At 39.9% G+C, this 24,058-nt stretch overlaps 1 pseudogene; it reads right to left on the bottom strand.

Moving 5' to 3' along the window:
* Window positions 1–24,058, bottom strand: part of LOC134733238 (putative ankyrin repeat domain-containing protein 19) — a 259,365-nt pseudogene that overhangs the window by 23,771 nt on the left and 211,536 nt on the right.

Consider the following 24,058-nt stretch of genomic DNA (forward strand, 5'->3'; position numbering starts at 1 on the left):
CCAGGTTCAAGTGATTCTCCTGCCTCAGCCTCCTGAGTAGCTGGGACTACAGGCACGTGCCACCATGCCAGGTTCATTTTTTGTATTTTTAGTAGAGATGGGGTTTCACTGTGTTAGCCAGGATGGTCTCGATCTCCTGACCTCATGATCCGCCCACCTCAGCCTCCGAAAGTGCTGGGATTACAGGCATGAGCCACTGCGCCTGGCCTGGGGGTTTTAATTTTTAGTTTGCTAAATCAACCTTCAGAATGCCTGCTTGTAAGGTCATTCTTAGGAAGGCCTTTGGCAATGTAAAATGTACCTGTATAAATAAGCATTTGTGTTTTTTTCTGGTACTTTTCTCATTTTGCATATGTAAAAATTTCAATCTGTATTCCATCAGGAACTCATTTTTGTGACATAAAATTTCATTAGTTTTCTTCAAAGAGCAGGCATTTTGTTAATAACTCAACCCTTCCTACTCATCTGAAATGTTACCATTATCAGTCCTTACATCTATATCTTACATATATTTCAGTGTTTCTGGATTTCCATTCTGTTCCATGTATTTATGTCTTTTCAGCTGTTAGTAAATAATTGTGGAAATTAATAGCACATTTTGATATCTAGAGGAGCAAGTCTTTTTTTCACTCTGTTATAAAAATTTTTAAATGTCATCACAATAGTAAGACAGCAGGTGTCATGCAAAAATGATAAATCCTTGATATTTTCATTCGGTTTATGTAAAACTGATAAACATGGAAAGAGCTCATGCTTTGAGAAAGCTGAGTCTTCCCGTTCAAGGAACCCACCTCCCACTTCCATGTGTCGCTCTAAGAAGCTCCAGTAAAGAACCTATCTACCTGGGTGGATTCGGATGTGAAACCGACACAGGCTTTTACCTGAGAACTTTCCGCCTACTGAACATGACTCATGGTATTTTTGACATGGGAATGAGTTCTCATCAAGCACCTCCACGACCCCATGTTTTAAACGTGTATATGCTTAACTTTGTGAGTTAAATCACTCAACTTCTCCACCAAGTGCTCGAGGCGGGGAATTGCCAGCGATGGAAAGCAGCGGAGGCTCCGTTTGGCTCCGCTGCTCCGAGGGTGCCCAGCGCTCTCCAAGGCTCCCGTCCCAGGGGCTGCGGGGCTGCGGGGAAGCCGGGCCTGGGGACCCCGTCCCACCGCGGCTGAGCCCCCGCTACCTGTCCTGGGCATCCACGTCCCGGCTCCTGCGCGCCAGGCGGCGCTCCACCTCCGCGGCGTCGCCCTTGAGGGCCGCCCTGCGGATCTTCCGCAGTTCCGCGTCCCTGGTGTGGTACCCGGCACCGCGTACTCGTGGTCGATGGAGCCCAGGACCGCCCGGCCCAGGCGTCTCCCGAAGCTGAAGAGCTTCTTCAGGGGGCGACTTCTCCTCAGACGCCCACCACCGGCTCCTGAGCCCCCGCGGCTCCTCGTGGCCTTTCCACCCTCACCCGGCCCCAAACCCGAGATGTAGCTCAGAATCCGCGACCCAGCCGGGTCCACCACAGCATTCAGCAGCGACACTCGCAGCCTCCGACCTCTCAGCCCGCAAAGCCGTTAGGCGCGCGCCTCCAGCTCAGCGCCCGCTCGGACTCCGGAAGCCGCTCCCAAGCCCGCGCGGCCGGCAGGGGGCGGCTTCAGCTCGCGCGCAGGCGCCGCTGGCTGGCGGGTTCTCCTGGGCTCGCCCGGGACGTCCCGTAGTCGCAGGCGCGCAACCCGCCCGGCCTGAGGGCCCGCCTGGCCGTGACCCCCGCCCCGCTCCTCCTCCGAATAGAGATCGGCGCTGCTGGCAGGGGCCCTCCGCAGCCACCATGGAAGGGGCTGTGGGCCAGTTCCCGCCCCGGTGCAGCCGCCGCCGGGCAGACCGCCTGGCTTGGCCGGAGCCGCGGCATCTGGCCCCGGTTCTGCGAGGCTGGGAGCGCCAGCGAGCTTGGGAGTTGCCAGGCGGCTGCTGCGAGCAGGCAGAGGGCGCCTGGAGCTTGGGCGCCCAGGCGGCGGAGCATGGCCTGGGCGGCCTCTGGATCGCGAGTGCACCTGGCCTGAGAGCCTGCCAGGCCCTGCCCCCGCTCGGCTCCTCCTCTGCCGGGGCTCCGGACCGCTAGCCAGGGACCCTCTGCAGCCACCGGGAATGGGGCTGAGGGCGGGTTCCCGCCCCTGTACAGCCGCCCCAGTGCCGACCGCCTGGCTTGGCCGCAGCCACTGGTACGTCTGGCTCCGGTTCTGAGATGTGGGGAGTGCGGGCGGGCTCGGGGGTTGCCTGGAGGCTGCTGCCTGCACACAGAAGGCGGCTGCAGCTTGGGTGCCCAGGCGGGCTGGAGGGGCATGGCCTGGGCGGCCCCGGGATCTCCAGCGCGCTCGACTGAGGGTCCCCAGGACGTGCCTCCCGCCCCACTCCTTCACCGCAGGGAGTTCCGGGCCGCTGGCACTCGGCAGTCACCCCGATGGGGTTGAGCGGCAGGTTCTCAGTTCTCGCCCCTGTGCAGCCGCCGCCGGGCAGAATGCCTGGCTTGGCCGCAGCCCCCGGGACACCTGGCCCTGGTTCTGCGATGCTGGGAGCGCGAGCAGGCTCGGGAGTTGCCAGGCAGTTGCTGCCTGCACACAGAGGGCGACTGTAGCTTGGGCGCCCAGGCGGCGGAGCATGGTCTGGGTGGGCTCCGGAATGCGTCCACGCCAGGCCTGTGGGCCCCTCTGGTGGTGCCACCCGCCCCGCTCTTCATCTGCCGGAGCCTGGAGCAGCTGGAATGGCCACTCTGCAGTCACTGAGGATGGAGTTAAGTTTTCTTATCCCACGCATGCACACAAAAAAGGTAACTATTATGTGAGGTAATTAACATGTTAATTGACTTCATTTTGGTGATCATTTCAGAATGTGCATATAGATATAAACACATCATACTGTACACCTTGAATATGTACAATTTTTATTTCTCTATTATACCTCAGTAAAGCTGAAAAAATTAACAGGATCGAAAGGATAACCCCACAGTTTTATAGTAGTAGTTGGACACTTCAATACCTCATTTTAATTAATGGATAGAAAAACCAGATAGAAGCTTGATGAGAAATAGAAGACCTGAACAACAGTATAAGCCATTTAGAGCTAATACACATATGCAGAACAGTCCACCCAACAACAGCAGAATATACCTTCTTTTCAAGCGGATATGGAACTTTCTCTAGGATAGGCCATATATCTTCGTCCACAAAATATATCCTAATCATTTTTAAAAGCTTGAAGTGATGCAAAATATAATTTACAATCACAGTGGAAGAAACAACAGATACATAAAAAATGAAAATTGGAAAATTCACAAATATGTGGAAATTACACAATACACTCTTAAACTACCAGTGAGTGAAGGAATAAATCACAAGTGAAATTATAAAACATCTTGAGACAAATTAAAATAAAAACAAAACATACCAAAACTTATTGAATACAGTGAAAGTAGAATTCAAAGGAAAATGTGTGGATATAAACAACTACATTTAAGAAAAAAGTCTCAAATCAGTAACTTCACTCTATACCTAAGGGCAGTAGAAAAAAAAAAAAGACTAAATCCAAAGCTAGAAGAACAAAAGAAATAATAAAGATTAGAGCATAAATCAATAAAATAGAAGGTTGAAAAGCAGTGGAAGAAATAAACATAGCTAAAAGTTAATTCGTTGAAAGATCAAATCTTTCACTATATTGACTGAGCAAAAGATGGAAGACTCAGTATTAAAATCATAAATGAAAGTGGCACCATTACTACCAACTTTACAGAAATAAAAAAGGATTATAGGACTATACTGTGAACAACCGTATAACAACAAATTATGTGCCCTGTATGAAATGGATGAATTGCTAGAAAGACACAAACTACCAAAATGGCTCAAGAAGAAAGAGAAAATCTGAATAAGACCTATAACAGACAAAGAGATTGAATTAGTGATTGAAAGCGATTTAACAAAGAAAGATTTATGATCAAATAGCTTCATTAACTGGTGAGCCTACCTAACATTTAAAGAAGAATTAATACCATTTCTTCCCAAACTCTTCTGACAAAATGTATGAAGAAGGAATACTTGCTAATTCAGTTTTTGATAACAGCATTATCCTGCTACCAAAGTCGAGATTGCGCCATTGCACTCCAGTCTGGGCAACAAGAGCGAAACTCCATCTGAAAAAAAAAAATCAGTGTAATATACTATAAGAGTAAAATGAATAAGCACATGATTATTTCAGTTGATGCAGAAATAACATTGATGAAATACAACACCCGTTTATGATAAAAATAATAAACTAGGCATAGAAGTGAACTTCTGCAATATGACAATAGGATATATAAAAAACTGACAGTCAATATCATGTCAATGATGAAACACTGAAAGCTGTTTTCCTAACATCTAGAACAAGACAAGGATGGTGCATTTGCCACTTCTATTCAACATAGCACTGGCAGTTCTAGCCGGAGAAGTTAGGCAAGACAAAGAAATAAAAGGCATCTAAATTAGAAATAAAAAATAGAAGTAAAATTATATCTACACATGATCTTATATGTGTGAAGCTCCAAAGAAAACACAAAACCCATTAGAACTAATTAAAGAGGCAGGATGCAAGACAAACATATGCAAATTAGTTTTATTTCTATATAGTTGTAATGAACTATCAAAACATTTTAAAAATCCCATTTATAATAGCATCCAGAAATAAGATATTCAGGCATCAATCTAACTATGGTGGTATACACAAAACTTTGCTGAAAGAAACTAAAGAGAGTTGCAATCACTGGAAAGATATTCTGTGTTCATGGATTGTAAGATAATATTAAGATGACAATACCATCTATAGTAATCTATAGATTCACGGCAATACCATCAAAACCCCAAAGACATTTTTTGCAGAAACAGAGAAACTCATTCTAAAATTCATACAAAAATTCAAAGGATCTGACGTAGACAAAAGGATCTTGAAAAAGAACATTGGAAAACTCACATTTTCCAGATTAACAATGTACTACAAATCTACAGTAATCAAGAGAGTGTTTTACGGGCATAAGACCAATAGACATTTAGACCAATAGAACAGAATTGAGATCCTAGAAATTAGTCTTCCCATATATGGTCAACGACTGTTCAACAAGGGGGCCAAGACCAGTCAAAGGAGGAAAGAACAGTCTCTTCAACAGCTGGGTATCAGTGCACAGGAGAGAAGTTAGACCCTTGCCTTGCACTATATACAAAAATTAACTCTAAATGAACAAAAGACTTAAATGTAAGGACTAAAATGTGTAACTCTTGGACGAAAACACACAGGGAAACCTTCATGACCTTTGAGTCTTAAGTGTTTTTTGAAATATGACAGAAAAGCACAGATAAAAGAAAAATACAGAAATTAGATTTAATCAAAAACTTTAATGCATCAAAGGACACTATTAAGGAAGTGAAAAGACAATCCATAGTATGTGAGAAAATATGTATCTGATAAAAGCAAAGTGTGTATCTGATAAAAGCAAAATGTGTATCTGATAAAAGCTTCATATCTCAAAACTCAGCAACAGAATTGCTAACATCCCAATTAAAAAATAGGCAAAGGACTTGAATAGACATTTCTCCAAAGAAGATACACGAATGTCTAATAAGAACAAGAAAAGATGCTCAACACCATTATTCATTAATAAAATGCAAAACAAAACCAAAATGAGATGCCACTTTGCTTCCACTAGTATGGGTTTCATAACAACGACACAGAAAATAAGTGTTGCTAAGGAGGTGGAGAAATTGGAGCCCTCCTGAACTGGCCGCTAGGAATAGAAAATGATGCAGTTGTTGTGGAAAACGTTTTGGTGGTTCCTCACAGAATCACACAGAGACCCAGAAATTCCACTCATAGGTATGATACACAAAAAAGTTGACAGCAGGGTCTTGAACAGATATTTTTACACCAAAGTTAATTGCAACATTATTCCCCATAGCCAAAAGGCAGAGACAACCCTTGTCCATCAACAAATGAATGGATACAGAAAATATAATATATAAATAATAGAATATTATTCAGCCTTTAAAGGGGATGAAGTTCTGATACATGCAACATGGGTGAAACTTGGAAACATGATGCCAAGTGAAGTAAGCCAGACACGAAACGACAAATGTTGTATGATTCTGCTGATAAGAAATATCTAGAACAGGCAAATCTGTGAAGACAGAATGAAGATTAGTGTTTACCAGAGACTGGGGAGAGGAAGTAATGGTGAGTTACTGTTTAAGGGTACTTTATTTCTTTTTGTGATAGAAATGGAGTTGCTGATTGTACAACACTAGGAAGGTACTTAATGCTATGCATTATATACTTAAAATTGTTAAAATTTTAACACAATTAAAAAATTTAAATACATATCTGAGAATTATTTCTATATCCATTGTTATTTGCTCAGTTGCCAAATATTAAGGTTTTTCTGAACATATTTTTGTTATTGATTTTTAATTTAGTCCTGTTTTGCTCAAAGCACAAACTGTCTATGATTTAATTTCTTTTATATTTAATGAGAACTATTTTATGGTCCAATACTTGATCTATCTTGATTAATGTTCCACAGACATTTGAAAAGTAGATCTGATTATCATCACCTTTACTCTGCTGATGTCTGTTTCACATTTTGAAGTTTCATTAGGTTCACCCATTTAAGGTTGTTAATTTTATAAACTGGCCTTTTTTGGTTATGACTTGACACCTTTGTCTTTGGCAGTACTCCTGTTCTGAAGACCACTTTATCTAATATTAATATGGGCACACCATGTACGGTTAGTATTTGCATGGCACATTTACATCCATACTTTTGCCTAAATGATATAATAATTACTTTCCAAAACCACCTCCAAAGATGTTCTAAAACTATTATAATTAGGGATAGTTGCACCAGATCTTTCAAGAACTTTTAAATACCAGGGCTTAGATGACACTGATACCAGGGTACACAAAAATGCCATTAAGATACCTATTATAATTGGAATTTTCAGGGATCAGCTGATGAATGCCTTTCTGGTCCACCTTTCTCTCACATTGGTCTGATGGGTTTGTTAAACTACCCTGTGTTCATTGCCCTGGTCATCGAGGACATAATTGAAATGGATGTACACAGCAACTTACAGAAATTGCATTGGTTTGTTGAAATGTAGAATAAGATCAATTATGGTAGGGAAGACCAAGCAAAAGTTCCTGTATTAGGCAGCCCTTTTCATAGAAACAGAATCAATAGGATACACACACACACACACACACACACACACACACACACACACACACACACAAACACACAGAGAGACAGAAGGATAGAGACAGAGAGAGAGAAAGACAAAAAGAGACAAATAAAGAAAATTTATTGTGGAAATTGGCTCACACAATTGTGGAAGACAACAAGTCCCATGCTATGCCGTCTGCAAGCTGGAGAACCAGGAAAGCCAGTGGCGTAATTCAACGAGTTGAAGACTAAGGACCAGAAGAGTCAATGGTGTGAGTCCTGGCATCCAAAGGCTCCAACACGGGAGCTCCTCAGGGGAAGAGAAGATGGATATTGCTGTTATAGAAGGGAAAGCAAATTTGCCTTTCCTCTGCCATTTTGTTCTATTCTGGCCTTCGAAGATTGCATGATGCCTGCCCACACTGCTAAGGGCAGATCATCTTTACTTAGTTTACTGATTCAAATGCTAAGTTCCTCCAAAATCAATCTCACAGTTTTCTGGGTACCCCATAAGCCAGTAAAAAAAAAAAGTAAAAAAACGTAAAATGGAATAGGAAATGGTAAAATAAAACATAAATGGTTAACATAAAATTAACCACCACATTCTCTAATGAAAGCTGTCTGCCCAGTAATGAAAACAGAAAATCAGCAACAAATAAGATGGCAGCGATAATCACATTCTCAAAGATAAAAAGGGTGCAGGTGTCTAAGTCTCTAGCACATCCCCATTTAATGTACTGGAATGACCCATGCAAAATTTTGAATCTGGAGGATGATGGGGGATCATGTAAATGTCAGCAACTGATAATTCCAAATGCATCTGCTGTGTGTTGATATTACATAGTTATCTTTATTTTAACAGCTCAATGCAGCTTCTACTCTTGGTTTTGCATCTATGATCTGACAAATATCATTTTCTATCCCCTTCATGAAAACAGATAAAAGGTATTTTCATTCACCGGGGTAGACCACAGAACATATTTGCTGTCTTGCCCAGGGCTATGATTGTGCTTTGTTATAATATGACCTGAAGTAACCTTAATAGTCTTCAAATTACAAAGACCAAAATATTGATCACTATATTGATGATATCAGATTTATCAGCCCTAGTGAGCAAGAAATGTCATTTTCTGATACTCTTGTACAGGAATGTGAACAATAAACCATAATCTGAAACATAAAACCTACAGTCTTAAGGGCCTTTCACTGGTAAGTATTTTAGGTTTGCAGTTGTCCTCAGTAATTCAGGATACCTTCCATGGTAGAGGACAAGATGGTAAATTATTGCATTTTGTACCAGCTGACATACAAAAGCATGACAGTGTTGGTTATGGTTCTCTGGATTTTGGGCACTATATAAACACCCCCGTTGGGAATACTGCATCAACCCATTTCTCCAATTTTTAATGGCTTTCAGCACAGCAAGGGCTTTTGTTCTTGTGAACTGGCAGAATTAAGACAGCTCATCATGATTGAGGAGGTTAAACAGAAGCTCTGGCAAGCCCCCATAAGAAAGTTTTAAGTTATGTTTATATATGTATATGTAATAAAAAGTAATAGAACAGAAAAGGGAAAAGTGTCTCAAAGTTTCTTACTCTGTATAAAAATAAGTACTATTAATAGCTTTTATGCAGCTTTTAATTATAATAAATATTATTTTAAAAAATTGTAAATAATACATATGCATATTCTTCCTTTCCCATAAGCTACTTTTATCCTACATATAAAATACATCTATTTTCATTTTCCTATTTGTGACTACAGGACAATTTAAAAATTACGATCTGTATTTATTTTACTTCAGTGGTCTTTGCTGAAAAAGTTTCAACTGATTTTATAGGGGATTAGATATAACCTGATTAGACATATTAGGTATAACCTGAAATAATCATATAATTTAAGAAGTGGAAGAGAACTTGGGTATTACTGTTTTATGGCATAAAATAGGGCTGAAGTCAAATAATAATAACGAACGTTTCTTGATCATTTACTATTTGTTAGGAACTTTGTTACAATTAATTTTCACAACAACCCCATGACCCACGTAATAGTTTAATCTTGTTTATTTTTTGCAATAAATCTATGGTATAGGTACTATTAATATTACCAACTTCCTGGCTAACACGGTGAAACCCTGTCTCTACTAAAAATACAAGAAATTAGCCGGGCGTGGTGGCGGGCGCCTGTAGTCCCAGCTACTCGGGAGGCTGAGACAGGAGAATGATGTGAACCTGGGGGGCGGAGCTTGCAGTGAGCCAAGATCCCGCCACTGCACTCCAGCCTGGGAGACAGAGTGAGACTCCGTCTCAAAAAAAAAAAAATTTATATATATATATTATATATATATTACCAGCTAGCAGTTTTCCACAGGGATGATTTTGCCCCCCGAGGTAAACCTGGACATTTCTGGTTGTCACGATGATGGGGTAGGGGACAGTGGCATCTAGTGGGTAAAGACCCGAGATGCAGATAAACAAAGAATGGGACAACGTCCGGGAGCAAAGAAATGTCCAGGCCAAATCTCAGTGTACCAAGGCTGAGGAAGATTATCATAGAAGGAGAAACTGGATCTTTGAAAATTTATCTTTGCCTAAGACTCTTAAGTAAACAATGACAACCCAATAGTTTGTGGGGAAAACTTTGAAGCTACATAATAATAATGATAATAATAATAATTTAGATGCTAATTTTCAAGTGACTCATAAAAAAAACCCTTAAATATCTAAAGTAAGGTTTATCCTATTTTTCTGACCCCTTGCTTTCTCTATGATATTTTGGTTCGGTTATATATTCTTTTTATTTAAACTTAAATAATGAACTTTCTTAATCTTTTCCAAATTAGATTCCATGAAAGCCTTCTCATATTGGAATTAGCAAATATTTGAAGACTCTTCTTACATGTTTGATTTGAGCACTGCTTAAGCATAGTATATACATGTTATCATACTTCACTCTTTCTTATTTGAAAGTACATTATTTTTTAAATAACCTAAATTAGGCATATTTTTATATTTAGTACCTATGTGCTATGTTATCGATTTTTATTTTGATCTATCTTCTCTACTAATATTGCTGTCTTGATTTTAATATCCCAACATATATTACATTTCATATCATAAATACTTTGTGTTCCAGGATTATTGCTCCTCCTATAGCAAAGCAATAGTCTATTAAGGATATGAACTATCTGTTAAATCTTACATGTATTTCAACTTTGTTGAACATTTGAAGACATTTTTATATTTATTTTCATTAATGACTCTTCATTATTGAGAGTGAATGTCAGTATCCAGGTGCTCAGTGAGTATCAGTAGTTGGAGACCGACCTAGAGCTCATGGGATTTAGTTCATAAGTTAATTTTGTCCAGAGATTCCAAGACTGAGGGAAGGGTACGAATTGCTGTCTGCTGTAATACAGAGTAAAATATTGGGTGTGTAGTAAAATCGTTTTGCCAGACTTGTCCGATCTTCCTATAGAATGTTGGGACTTTATAAAGAAATGTTTAAATTAACATAACTTCAGATGACATATCTAGTAGTATAATGAGCTTATAATTTAATGGAAGTAAAACATTAACATTAAAAGATTATAAGGTAGATTGCACTCGGTGTTATCAGAGAGAATCATTCTAATGCACTAGATAGAGGTGGATAGGCTTGTAGTACAGTCATCCCTCAGTATCTGTAGGAATCAGTTCCAGAAGGTCCCAGAGTCACCGAAGCCCGGTAACATTTACATATAACCTATGCACATACTTCTGTGCACTTTAAATCATCCCTAGACTATTTATAATGCCTAGTAAAATAAAAATGTTATGTAAATGTTTGTTATCATGTGTTGTTTAAGTAATAATGGCAAGGGAATAAAGTCTGTACATATTAAGTATGAACACAATTTTTTAAAAACATTTTTTATCTATGATTGGCTAAATAGATGGATGTGAAACCCACAGATATGAAGGGGATTTGAAACTGGTAAAGTTTTATTGTTTATTTTAAATTTAAAATATAACCATTACTTCATATTAGGAGTATATTAATAATAAATTTTTATTGCAGAATAAAATAAAGACAAATAAGTAGTTATTTATATAGCTATATCAATATTTTTCCAAACATACTTGTATTATTTTGTTTGCAAAAATGGAGAGCATACAGAATAATTGGATTTAATTCTTATTAATTCATTTATAATTTTATGAGAGAGATGCTTTTGTTCATTCAACATTTTTCAAAATACATTTTAATGGTTACATAACATTTGATGCAATTCTACCATATTAATGTACTATATATTTAGCCATTTCTTCATTATTAGGCATTTACATTACTTTTAATTATTTTCTTCTAAAATTTTATAAATATCTTCACTCAGAAGTATTTGTTTTTTTAAAATTTATGTAGATTGGAATTACTGGGCAAATGTCTTGAAACTTTCTTATTTATTAAATATTTTTCCACCATGAGATTTTAACAAGTATTTGTCTTTGAGTTATTTGATTTTTATTTGATTACAGTTAACTATTGTGTCCATCTGGAAATTATTTTTATATTAAATGTAAGTTCAAATTATAATGATATATTTCAAATATATAATTGAATTTTTAAAAGTAATATTTAATAATTCTTTATTCACTGATCCAAATGACACTTAAAAAATAAGTTTAACAAAAGCTTACTCTATTATCATGATTTGTAATTAATACAGTTTTTTAAATCAGATTTTAATTTCCTATAAGGGCACTCATTATTTTTTGTTACCTCTCTTCCCCTCTTATTTTTCATTCTTTTCTTTTTAAATTTCAACTTTTATTTTATATTCCACGGGTACATGTGCAGGTTTGTTACAAAGATATATGGTGTGATGCTCAGGTTTGGAGTATGATCGAACCCATCACCCGGGAATAAGTAGTTTCTCAGTCTGTCCTCTGGTATCCCCAGCGTCAGTTGTCCCCATCTTTATAACCATGTATACCCAATGTTTAGTTCCCACTTATAAGTGAGAACACATGGTATTTGGTTTTCTGTTTCTGCTTTAGTTCACTTAGGGTAATGGCCTCTGGCTGCATCCATGTTGCTACAAATAACATAGATTTGTTCTTCTTTGTGGCTGTGTAGTATTTCATGTTGCATATGTACCACATTTTCTTTATCCAATCCACTGTTGATGGGCACTTGGTTTGGTTGCATGTCTTTGCTATTGTGACTAGTGTTGCAATGAATGTATGGGTGTATGTATCTTTTTGGTGGAACAATGTATTTTCCTTTGGGTGTATATCCAGTAATGGGGTTGCTGGGTCACATGGTAGTTCAGCTCTGAGTTCTTTAAGAAATCTGCAAACTGCTTTCTACAGTGACTAAACTAATTCACATTCCCACCAACAGTGTACAAGAATTCCCTTTTCTCCGCAGCCCCACCAGCAGCTGTTATTTTTTGACTATTTAACCAAAAGCCATTCTGACTGGTATGAGATTGTATCTCATTATGGTTTTGATTTGCATTTCTCTGATGATTAGTGATGATTAGCATCTTTTCATATGTTTGATGGCTGTTTGTATGTCTTCCTTTCAATAGTGTCTGTTCATGTTCTTTGACCATTTTTTAATGGGGTTACTGGTTTTTTGCTTGTTGACTTAAGTTCCTTGTAAACTGTGGATATTAGTCCTTTGTTGGATGAATAGTTTGTGAATATTTCTCCCATTCTGTAGGTTGTCTGTTTTATTAGTCCTTTCTCATACTGTTAATAAGTATGTACCCAAGACTGGGTAATTTATAAAGGAAACAGGTTTAATTGACTCACAGTTCCACATGGCTGGGGAGGCCTCACCATCATGGCAGGAGGCAAAGGAGAAGTAAAGTCATGTCTTACATGGTAGCAGGCAAGAGAGCTTGAGCAGGGGAACTGCCCATTATAAAACCATCAGCTCTCCTGAGACTTACTCACTGTCATGAGAACAGCATGGGAAAAACCCACCCCCATGATTCAGTTACCTCCCACCAGGTCCCTCCCATGACACATGGGCATTATGGGAGCTACAAGTCAAGATGAGATTTGGGTGGGGACACAGCCATACCATATCATTTTGCCCCGGCCCCTCCCAAATCTCACGTCCTCACATTTTGAAACACAATCACGCCCTTCCAACAGTCCCCTAAAGTCTTAACTCGTTTCAGCGTTGACTCGAAAGTCCACAGTCCAAAGTCTAATCTGAGATAAGGCAAATTTCTTCTGCCTATGAGCCTGTAAAATTAAAAGCAAGTTATTTACTTCCTAGATACAATGGGGGTATGTTGCGGGAAGTCAGGGACCCCAAATGGAGGGATCAGCTGAAGCCATGGCAGAAGAACATGGATTGTGAAGATTTTATGGACATTTATTAGTTCCCCAAGTTAATACTTTTGTAATTTCTTATGCCTGTCTTTACTGCAGTCTCTAAACATAAACTGTAAAGATTTCATGGACACTTATCACTTCCTCAATCAATACCCTTGTGATTTCCTATGCCCGTCTTTACTTTAATCTCTTAATCCTGTCAGCCGAGGAGGATGTATATCGTTCCAGGACCCTGTAATAATTGTGTTAACTACAAAATTGTACAGCATGTGTGTTTGAGCAATATGAAATGTGGACACCCTGAAAAAAGAACAGGATAACAGCAATTGTTCAGGGAATAAGAGAGATAACCTTAAACTCTGATCGCTGGTGAGCCGGGCAGAACAGAGCCATATTTCTCTTCTTTCAAAAGCAAATGGGAGAAATATCGCTGAATTCCTTTTCTCGGCATGGAATGTCCCTGAGAAAGAGAATGCGCACCTAGGGGTAGGTCTCTGAACTGGCACCCCCCGGGGCATACCTGTCTCTTATGGTCGAGATTGCAGAGGTGAAATAAACCCCAGTCTCCCATAGCACTCCCAGGCTTATTAGGAAGAGGAAATTCCCACCTAATAAATTTTGGTCAGACCGGTTGATCTCAAAACCCTGTCTCCTGATAAGATGTTATCAATGACAGTGGTGCCCAAAACTTCATTAGCAATTTTTATTTCGCCTCAGTCCTGTGGTCCTGTGATCTCGCCCTGCCTCCACTTGCCTTGTGATATTCTATTACCCTGTTAAGTACTTGATGTCTGTCACTCACACCTATTTGCACACTCCCTCCCCTTTTGAAAATCCCTAATAAAAACTTGCTGGTTTTTGTGGCTTGTGGGGCATCACGGATCCTACCAATGTGTGATGTCTCCCCCGGACGCCCAGCTTTAAAATTTCTCTCTTTGTACTCTGTCCTTTTATTTCTCAAGTCAGCCGACGCTTAGGAAAATAGAAAAGAACCTACGTGATTATCAGGGCAGGTCCCCCGATAGGGGTATAGGCATTAGATAAATACACCCATTCCAAATGGGAGAAATTGGCCAAAGCAAAGAGGTCACAGGCCTCATGCAAGTCTGAAATCCAGCAGGGCAGTCAATTCTTGAAGCTCCAAAATGATCTTCTTTGACCCCATGTCTCACATCCAGGCCACTCTGATGCAAGAGGTGGGCTCCCAGGACCTTGGGCGACTCTGTCCCTGTGGCTTTGCAGGGCTTTGCAGAGCCCTCCTGGGTTGAGTTTCTGCAGCTTTTCCAGGAACACAGTGCAGGCTGTCAGTAGATCTACCATTCCAGGGTCTGGAGGAGGGTGGCTCTCTTCCCACAGCTCCACTAGGCAGTACCACAGTGGGGACTGTGTGGGGGCTCTGACCCCACGTTTCCCTTCTATGTGAACATAAGCAACTTCTTACCAGTTCTGCATGAGTTGTTTTAGATAATATAAATACAAGACCAACAATCTCTTATCTCCAAATTCATATTTCATTTTTCCTCCAAGATATCAGGACCTTAGATGCAAGATGGTGATTACAACACATAAATACAATAAATCCAGAATGTGTGCGTGTGTATAATCTGTTTAGCTGTAATCTGTTCTCAACCTTCAAACTGGTTATGTTTGAAAATGAAGTTTTGAGCTAAAAATATATTTCCTTAAAAAATAGTGATTAGATTTCCAAGAGAGTTCATAAGACTCCATTTAACATATAAAGTGTATAAAAGGAAAACGATTAAAGGAATGGTAAGGATGAGAATGTGGATCCTGGGAAATTAAGGAGCAGTGGTTAGAAGAGGTTTTTTTCTCTCAGCCCTTCTGTTTGCATTCTCTTCATTTTTGCTGCTCAAGGTTATCAAGGACTGCAATTAGAGAAGATGAATAAAGAAGTTTAAGAATAAATTGAGAAATACAAGTCAAGAACTTTACATGTTCATTATATTTAATAATTCTAAGTTGGCAACAGACAGATGTAGTATCCAAAAATAATGATGTGCTTTTTAAAATTTTTCTTTTCTTCCTCATTTCTTTCATATCACATCAGATCAAAATTCTAGTTCACTGGGATTATAGCAAGGTAAGAAGTAACCACCAGGCTAATGTGTGTGTGATAGTGTAGAGTGAGAAACTGCATCTTGCCAAGGAGAGGATTTACAGTAATTAGGAGAAAAGTGAGCAAAAAACAGAGAGTTTGCAAAGCAGAGAGGAGGAACTGGAATGGGCTCTTTCTCTGTAGTGCATAAAAGCAAGTGTTTCCAAAGTCTTACAACCTAGAACTTTAAAAGTAGCTGTAAGTCTATCTTGTACAATATTTTATTAAATTCAAGAATTTCTTCCGAAATTTTCTTAAAAGTTAGTCTTGAAAGTGCCATCAGACACTTTCTCAGTAGGAATTATTCTCTCAGTAGCAGCAAGGGAGGGAGGGAAGTAAGCGGTTGGGCACATGGGCTCTGGAGGAGATGGTTTTGTTCCAACTCCTGCTCCCATTGCCAACAGGACCCTAGTCAAGGCATTGGATTTCTTTCTACTTCAATCTCCTCATTCCCAACCCCCACCCAAAATGGACAAAATAATAAAGAATGTTAAGTAACCTATAAATTTATGTAAAGTGCTTAGAAAAAACTGAACAGATCAAAATCATTGAAGAAAAAATTAAAATTTATTATCTTCCATTAAAAATAATAACAGAAAAATGTGGTAACTTTGACATATTTATTTCATACTGCCCCAAAACCTTCACTTAGCTAATAGAAAATGAATAATAATAACAATAGTCATAATGGCAACAATTTAAAAATACAAACCCATAGAAACACAGAAAACAGGAGAAAAATTAGTAGTAGGTAAGAGACAGCTACATTTTGGAAATAACATTTGTGAATGAAAAATTTAAAAAGATGATTGCCTACAATGCAGATATCTTAAAAATTATATTTATATATATTTATATATATATTTATATTCAATTTACAAACATTTTCCTCATACAAAACAGTAATATATATTTGAGGAATATGCATATGTGTATGAATGTATGAAAACATGAATGGGAATGTATCAAACCATCTTAATAAGAGGCTATAGTTAAGAGGTGATCTCTAAGAGGAAAGAATGGAATGTGTAATTCTTATCTGTATCTCTATCATTTTGTTATAAAAGAAAACTGAAGCAAACCTGGAAAAATTATTTTTTGTATTTTGGGATTTTTTAATATATAAAAATAATTTAAAAAATAAAGATATTTCTTCTGCTTAAGGATAGAGTAAATAACAGCATCTGGCTATTTCAGCACACTAAATTGCTGAAAGAGAAATGGGTGCTAGGTAAAGATAGGACAGCAAAAGGCCGTTTCCTGAAGCATTCTCGATGATGGTTGAGCAAGACGACAGTGTCCTCTTTCAGGACACCTGAAATCCAAGAAGGGCACCTTTTATATTACTTATAAGTATCAGGATCAGGATGTCAAGAACATGGGAAGATACTGAGAGCACTAAAGCATCAACGCAGAGTTTTACACAAGTAGATGAAAAGACCAAAAGACACTGATAATAAAACAGTGAAGAAGAATTTAAGTAAAAGGAAGAAAATGCTAATTCTGATTTGATGGCTAACTTAATACAACTGTTAAGTTTAACCTAAAGCTGCCTCCTTACATATTTTAAATTCAGCCTGGTGATTTCTTTGTACATAGTGAACTGTATCTAACTGAATGTGTAAACAGACTGTAATTTACTCTTGTGCCAATCACCAAGTTTCAGCCAACGAAGATGGCCAACTGTTAAAACTGTTAAAATAAGGCAAAAGCCAGATTGTCTGTTTTGGTACTTCACTTCCATTTTCTCCATGTCACTTTCCTTTTTCTACCCATGAATCTTCTTTGACCGAGAGACAGCACTGGATCATCTCTGAACCTATTTTGGTTCAGGGGCTGCCCAATTTGTGAATTGTTCTTTGCTTGATTAAATTCTGTTAAATTTAAGATTTTTCTTTTAACACAACTCTACATAGGCTAAAGCGTGGGTGGCTTAGTACAGCAAAGCAAAAGGGAAAGTCGGATTTCTGTTCGCCCACAATACATCAATTGCATGAACATAAGCAAATTCAAATAGCAGTGGAATGCAGTTCTTTCTTGTGTATTCTTTTCATGCAGTAACAAAGAACCATCAGTCTTGATAAGAAAATGGTTCAGAAAGAGGCATATAAAGAAATGGGTACAGTTCAGAAACAACAATATGATGGTGGGTTTTGTACTGTTCTAAGGAACAATGACATTCCGTAGAGGTGTTGCAGGATCAGTCAAGTTATATGAGAAGGAAACTGGGGAAGTGTCTTTCCAGTTGCCTCTTCTGTGTTCATCAGAAAAACTCCATTTTTTATTTGTTTTACATATTGGATATATATATATATATATATATATATATATAATATGTTTGTAAGAAAAAGGCTATAATACTTAAATACATATTTGAAATAATTGACAAAAGGACACATAAATTATAGGATAGCTTTATAAGTCTGCCTGGCTTCAACATTTTTTATTTTTATATTAATTAATTAATTTATTTATTTTTATATTTATTTATTTATTTATTTATTTTTTTTGAGACGGAGTCTCGCTCTGTCTCCCAGGCTGGAGTGCAGTGGCGTGATCTCGGCTCACTGCAAGCTCCGCCTCCCGGGTTCACGCCATTCTCCTGACTCCGCCTCCCGAGTAGCTGGGACTACAGGCGCCCGCCACCACGCCCGGCTAATTTTTTGTATTTTTAGTAAAGACGGTGTTTCACTGTGTTCGCCAGGATGGTCTCGATCTCCTGACCTCGTGATCCGCCCGCCTCGGCCTCCCAAAGTGCTGGGATTACAGGCTTGAGCCACCGCGCCTGGCCGTCTATCCGCGCTTATAACCATATGACCCACTACTTCTCTTTGCTTGCCTGACATTTAGACTAGTTTTAATAAAGTCCATTTGACCCTACTAATTACTAGGAAAATAAAACATGCGTTTGGGCACATACACCTCACATGAGCCCCTGTACTAGCCAATTAATGTGTAAAAGCTCTACCAAATGGTGTCTTTTCTTGGTCTATTAATCAATTATACAAATACTCCTCATCTAACAGTCTTGATAGACATTCAATCTAGATCCAAATTCTATGAAGTTCATGTGTATTAGTTTACCAGTCCACTTCAGTTATCTGCTAAAGCCTTTGCGTTGTCCAGTTTTCTAGTTTTAAATGATCAGAAGAGACTGTCCGATAGATGAGGCACTTTGGTAATATGTGGTAGTAGTACCAAAGGCCATCTATAGAGAAAAATCACGAAATTCTTTAATTACTTTGAATTCTGTATAAAAAATAGAAATATAAAAATAGTTTCTGTGATTTAAAATTGCTATTAAAGACTTGTCATGTATGCTTTTTAAAAAAATTGTCTTTTTAGGCAGAGAACAGTGCATGAGTTGGCAACTATTTAATTTATTGGCATAGATACATCTATATTTGTACTTTGTGTAGGGTGTGTACTTGTATGTGTACACATAAAAGAACACTAATGACTAAATATTGAACTTGATGACTTACATTGGAAACCCCGAGAAGGAAGGATGTCTTATTTGCGTCACGTACTACACCATAGCACACACTTAGTACTCAGAAAGTTAAATAATAATAATAATAATAACAATTGTGTAATAAAAATGGTCACAGGGGAGAGACTGGTAGAAGGAGAAGGAAGTCCAGTAATAATAACTGATACAATACTAGTCTCCAGAAGAACATGTAATTTTTCATCTCTTTTACCCCCAAGATACTCTTAAAATTATTCAGGGGAAGTCTGACTCACAGAACTCCCAGCATATATAAATGCAAAAATTTATAGTCCAAGTTTGTTCTAAGTAATGGATCAGTGCACATCTGGGAGAAAAGCATGAAAGAACAGTCAGATTGAGGTGTTTTATTTTTCATTCAATCTCATTTATTTGAACACTTATTAAATCTGCAGTGGGTGGTTAACTCATACTGTGGTTGTCTCCAAGCCCTCAGGGGAGTGTTGATCCAAGACACAGAGACCCTGAGGGTCTATTTGGCAGAGACTGACAAAGAGATGAAAATATTCAAAAACATGCTCTCTTCTCCAGACATTGTCTGTACATTTGTATAACAGCTGTGGGTGAGAATTTTTCCCACTACTCAATGTTCTTTTCTCCCAAGCTGAGTGTAATTTTAAATATCTACACACACTGTGAATAGACATAGGGCATCACCTAAATTCAAATGAACAGTCTCTAGTCAATGATGGTTTATGTGTAACCTAAACACTTTCTGGCCAAACTGGGGAGGGAGGGAGGGAAGGAAGGAAGGAAGGAAGGAAGGAAGGAAGGAAAGAAGGAAGGAAGGAAGGAAAGAAGGAAGGCAGGAAGGAGGGAAGGAAGGAAGGAAGAAAGACTGTTACAGTGATGGTTTATGTGTAACCTAAACACTTTCTGGCCAAACTGGGGAGGGAGGGAGGGATGGAGGGAGGGAAGGAAGGAAGGAAGGAAGACTGTTACACTAGAGATTTCAAAATAAAATTTAGGGGAGAGTAGTAGTACATAAACTATTAATAACCAATATGTTATAATAATTTAACTAAAATGAACAAAATTCCTATTATGGTATCTATGAACATGCTTTCTTAGAGTAAAACATTCTCGTATCTTGGGAGGGCACTGGTTAAAAACAGCAAGGATTTAGGAGTCGAAGTCTTATCAAGTAAGTAGCAGCCCCTCTTCAGACCCCTTACAGAGTTATCCAAAAAGCAGTCATTTAAACAAGAGCAGATAATTTTTCTAGCTTTCTATTAAGTTTAGATGTTAATGTTACTACAAAATTTAACTTTCTTATAAAATTACCTGATAAAATTTTATACAATATTATGATATAGTATATCACAATTTATTTATGTCAAATAAATTTTATATGATATTATATGATGATTTTATGATAAGTTCCATTTAAATTCAGACAATTTCATTAGGCAGTGTCTGTCGACCACTAATTTTTTTTTTTGGGTTCCACTATTTGCACAGGCAGCACAGCTGGGAAAACAGATTCACCCAGGACACTATCTTCCCCGCGTCTTTCTCCTCCTCAGGGCATCAGTTCATCAGTCAATCAAGTCATGTGGGACCGGAGGCTGAGTACTCCCTAACGCAGAAGGTCTCATTCCTGCAGGCTTTCCTCAGCAGAGGGGGAGACGAGAAGGTCCTTTTAGGGGACACTTGCTGGGACATGAACTAACCGTTCTACAGTTTGAGGGCTCCGACCTGCAGAGGCAGACTCCGCCGCAGGAGGAAGGGATGAGGCAGCTGTTCTGCACCCGGCGCTCCACCACACCTTGCCCGGTCTCACTGAGGCAGTGCTGAGAGGCTGCCCTGGAACACGTCTTGCTGGTGGATGTGGAGAAACAGTGTGGGCTTTGACGGGATTCAGGTGGTGTCTGCAGTGTGAAGACAGGAGCTGATGTTCAGCATCCAGGCTGTTTTTCTTGTCAGTTGGGTTACCTGTTTGGGACCAAGTCCATTTTTACTAGGGAGGCTGGGTAAATTCCACAGAACACAGTGGCGCTCCCAGGGTGACTCAGGCAGGGGGAGAAAGGGGGAAAGTTTTTCCACCTAGACTGTTTGCTACTTCAGGAAATAGGGGCTGATTAGGTTACATGCGGCTCTCAAAGTCCCCTGAGGGCGCTAAGCCATTTCCCATCCCCAATCTCAAAATAAAACCCTACCAAAGACAAGTAGCTCAGTATCCCTGACTCCAACCCTCCTTCCAGCCTCCGTAGGAGCAGCCCAAGGCCTTACTTTGCCTTCGTATGTGCTTCTCACTGGAATGGGAAGAGGCCGTCTTGCCTTTTCCTTTGAACGTTTCTTCTCATCTGAGCCCTTTCCTGTAAAGGGGATCTGTTGGAAAGGGGGCTGGTCAGTGGAGCGTCGGATGCAGGAGCAGTGGAGATCGCGGTCTTCATTTCCCTCTCCCGTGCTGAAGCTCTGATCTAATCAATTCAGTTTTGGTGCGTTTGATCTAATTATCTTCCCCATTTTTTAGGTAGGAAGGGCCATTTTATTTGGTATTTACTTTTCCCTGCAGTTTTATTTCATCATATATGTATGGATCTAATACAGTCAACCATATCTTGACATTTGTTGTTCCCAAGCATTTGAGAAATTACAATATCTATGCATATAATTTTAACACTATAATAAATTATCTTCTGTGCAAAATATATAACATATATCAATATAGGTATGTTTAATTCTGCATCTTGAAAGGTGAACAGGATCATAAATCCTTCCCGGTAGGAACTGGGACAGAAATCGGAAGAAATGATTCCCCGATCTTCCGATCCCTGTGCTCCCGGTTCTTGTTTCTTGTCACTGTGACAGGATCCTGAAAATGTCTCCCCTTAACTGTGCCTAGGTCCCCAGTAGAACTACAGCAAGAAACTTCTGATTGAGGCTCTAATGAGTGGCAGGAAGGAGAAACCTGTTCAGCCGGTAAGAGTAAGCCACGCCCAGCCGAGGGACCCATAAAAGGCAGGTGCAGCCGACAAACCCACACGCATTAATTTTCCCTCCCTGCAGAGCGCCGGCCTGGGTTCCCTCACTGCGGAGCGGTTCTTACAATTCCGACTCCCAAGGAACGGGCGATTTCCCAAAAGACCCAAGAGACTCGGGCGGCCGTCCGCGTTTCACCCGCGTGGTTTACAGGCCGCACAACCCCAGGCTGGGCCCTGCAATGCAGCGAGAGCCGGACAGCCCGGTCCACGCAGGAGTCACACTCAGGGCGGCCGGAGCATGATTTCGGATTCCACGTTGCTTTGCCCTCTGCAAGGGGGCCTGCTGGTCACTATCGAGGTATAGTAATTAAAGCAGCATGACACTCATATAATTTTCATTATATTTAATAATAAAATGTACATTGGTGTTGTTTGGAATTTTGAATTTCAAGATAATTTTGTCTTACTTTCATATGGAATTAGTGTTTACTATAGATGTGAAAAAGACAATGACTTATCTTTATTTCTGTGTCATCCTAACCCTGACCTCCCCACAGCCCATAGCTCTTGTCGTAGTCGGAAATAGTGTTCTGTCACTCCAGTAAATGGGGCCAATTCAATGATACTACACAGATGTAAATTGCAGATTTAGAGCTTTTGTTCAAGACCAGTGCAACAGAAAAAAATCACGAGCATGTGAGTCCACAATTTTCGGGTTGTCAGTGCTTATAAAAATTATGCTTAAACTATGCTGTAGAATAAGTCTGAAACAGCCTTATGTCTATTAAACAAATGCACATACCTAAATAACGTGTCTAAATAGGAATGCACATCTCTTAACGAAATGTACTTTGTTGCAAAGTACATTTGCAACAAATAACAATAACACAGAGATACAATAGAATCATATAAGGTTGAAAAAATAGAGATGAGAAGAAAAACAGAGAGCGAGAAAGGGAAAGATGGAGAGAGGAAAAGACAGCGGCAAGGACGTTGGAAAGGAGAAAAGAAAGGGAGGAAGAGAGGCAGGAAAGATAGAAGAAAGGAAGGGAAGGAGAGACGGAGCGACGCAGCAAGGGACAGAGGGAGCGAGGAGGAGAGAAAAGCCGTCTTCCGCCCCCGGGAGCAGCAGCCCCGCACTCACGCGAGCTGTTCGGCGCCCGGTGCGGGCGAGGGCTGGGCCCACCTTCCCTCCCCCTTCCCCCCTCCCCCCTCCATCCCTCCCACCCTCCATCCCTCCCTCCCCCCTCCCACCCTCCATCCCTCCCTGCAGAGCGCCGGCCTGGGTTCCCTCACTGCGGAGCGGTTCTTACAATTCCGACTCCCAAGGAATGGGCGATTTCCCAAAAGACCCAAGAGACTCGGGCGGCTGTCCACGTTTCACCCGCGTGGTTTACAGGCCGCACAGCCCCAGGCTGGGCCCTGCAATGCAGCGAGAGCCGGACAGCCCGGTCCACGCAGGAGTCACACTCAGGGCGGCCGGAGCATGATTTCGGATTCCACGTTGCTTTGCCCTCTGCAAGGGGGCCTGCTGGTCACTAGCGAGGTATAGTAATTAAAGCAGCATGACACTAGAATAAAAACAGCCATAAAGACAAATCGAATGAAACAGAGAACTTAGAAACAAGCTCATACAGCTAAACTAAACTTTTCAACAAAAGTGTCAAGAACATACAACAAAAAATAAGACAGTTTCTGTAACAAACAGGGCTGGGAAAACTGGCAAGCCACAGGCAGAAGAATGAAACTAGAACCCTCTTTCTTGCCACATACAAAAATTAAAATGAATTAAAGACTTAAACCTAACTCCTCAAACTATCAAACTTTTACAAGAAAACATTCGGGAAACTCTTTAGGGCATTGGTTTGGGCAAAAATCTCTTAAATTATGCCCCATAAGCACAGACAACCAAAGCAAATATGGACAAATGGAATTACAGAA

This window comes from Symphalangus syndactylus, chromosome 17 (genome assembly GCF_028878055.3).
Source record: "Symphalangus syndactylus isolate Jambi chromosome 17, NHGRI_mSymSyn1-v2.1_pri, whole genome shotgun sequence".
NCBI lineage: Eukaryota > Metazoa > Chordata > Mammalia > Primates > Hylobatidae > Symphalangus > Symphalangus syndactylus.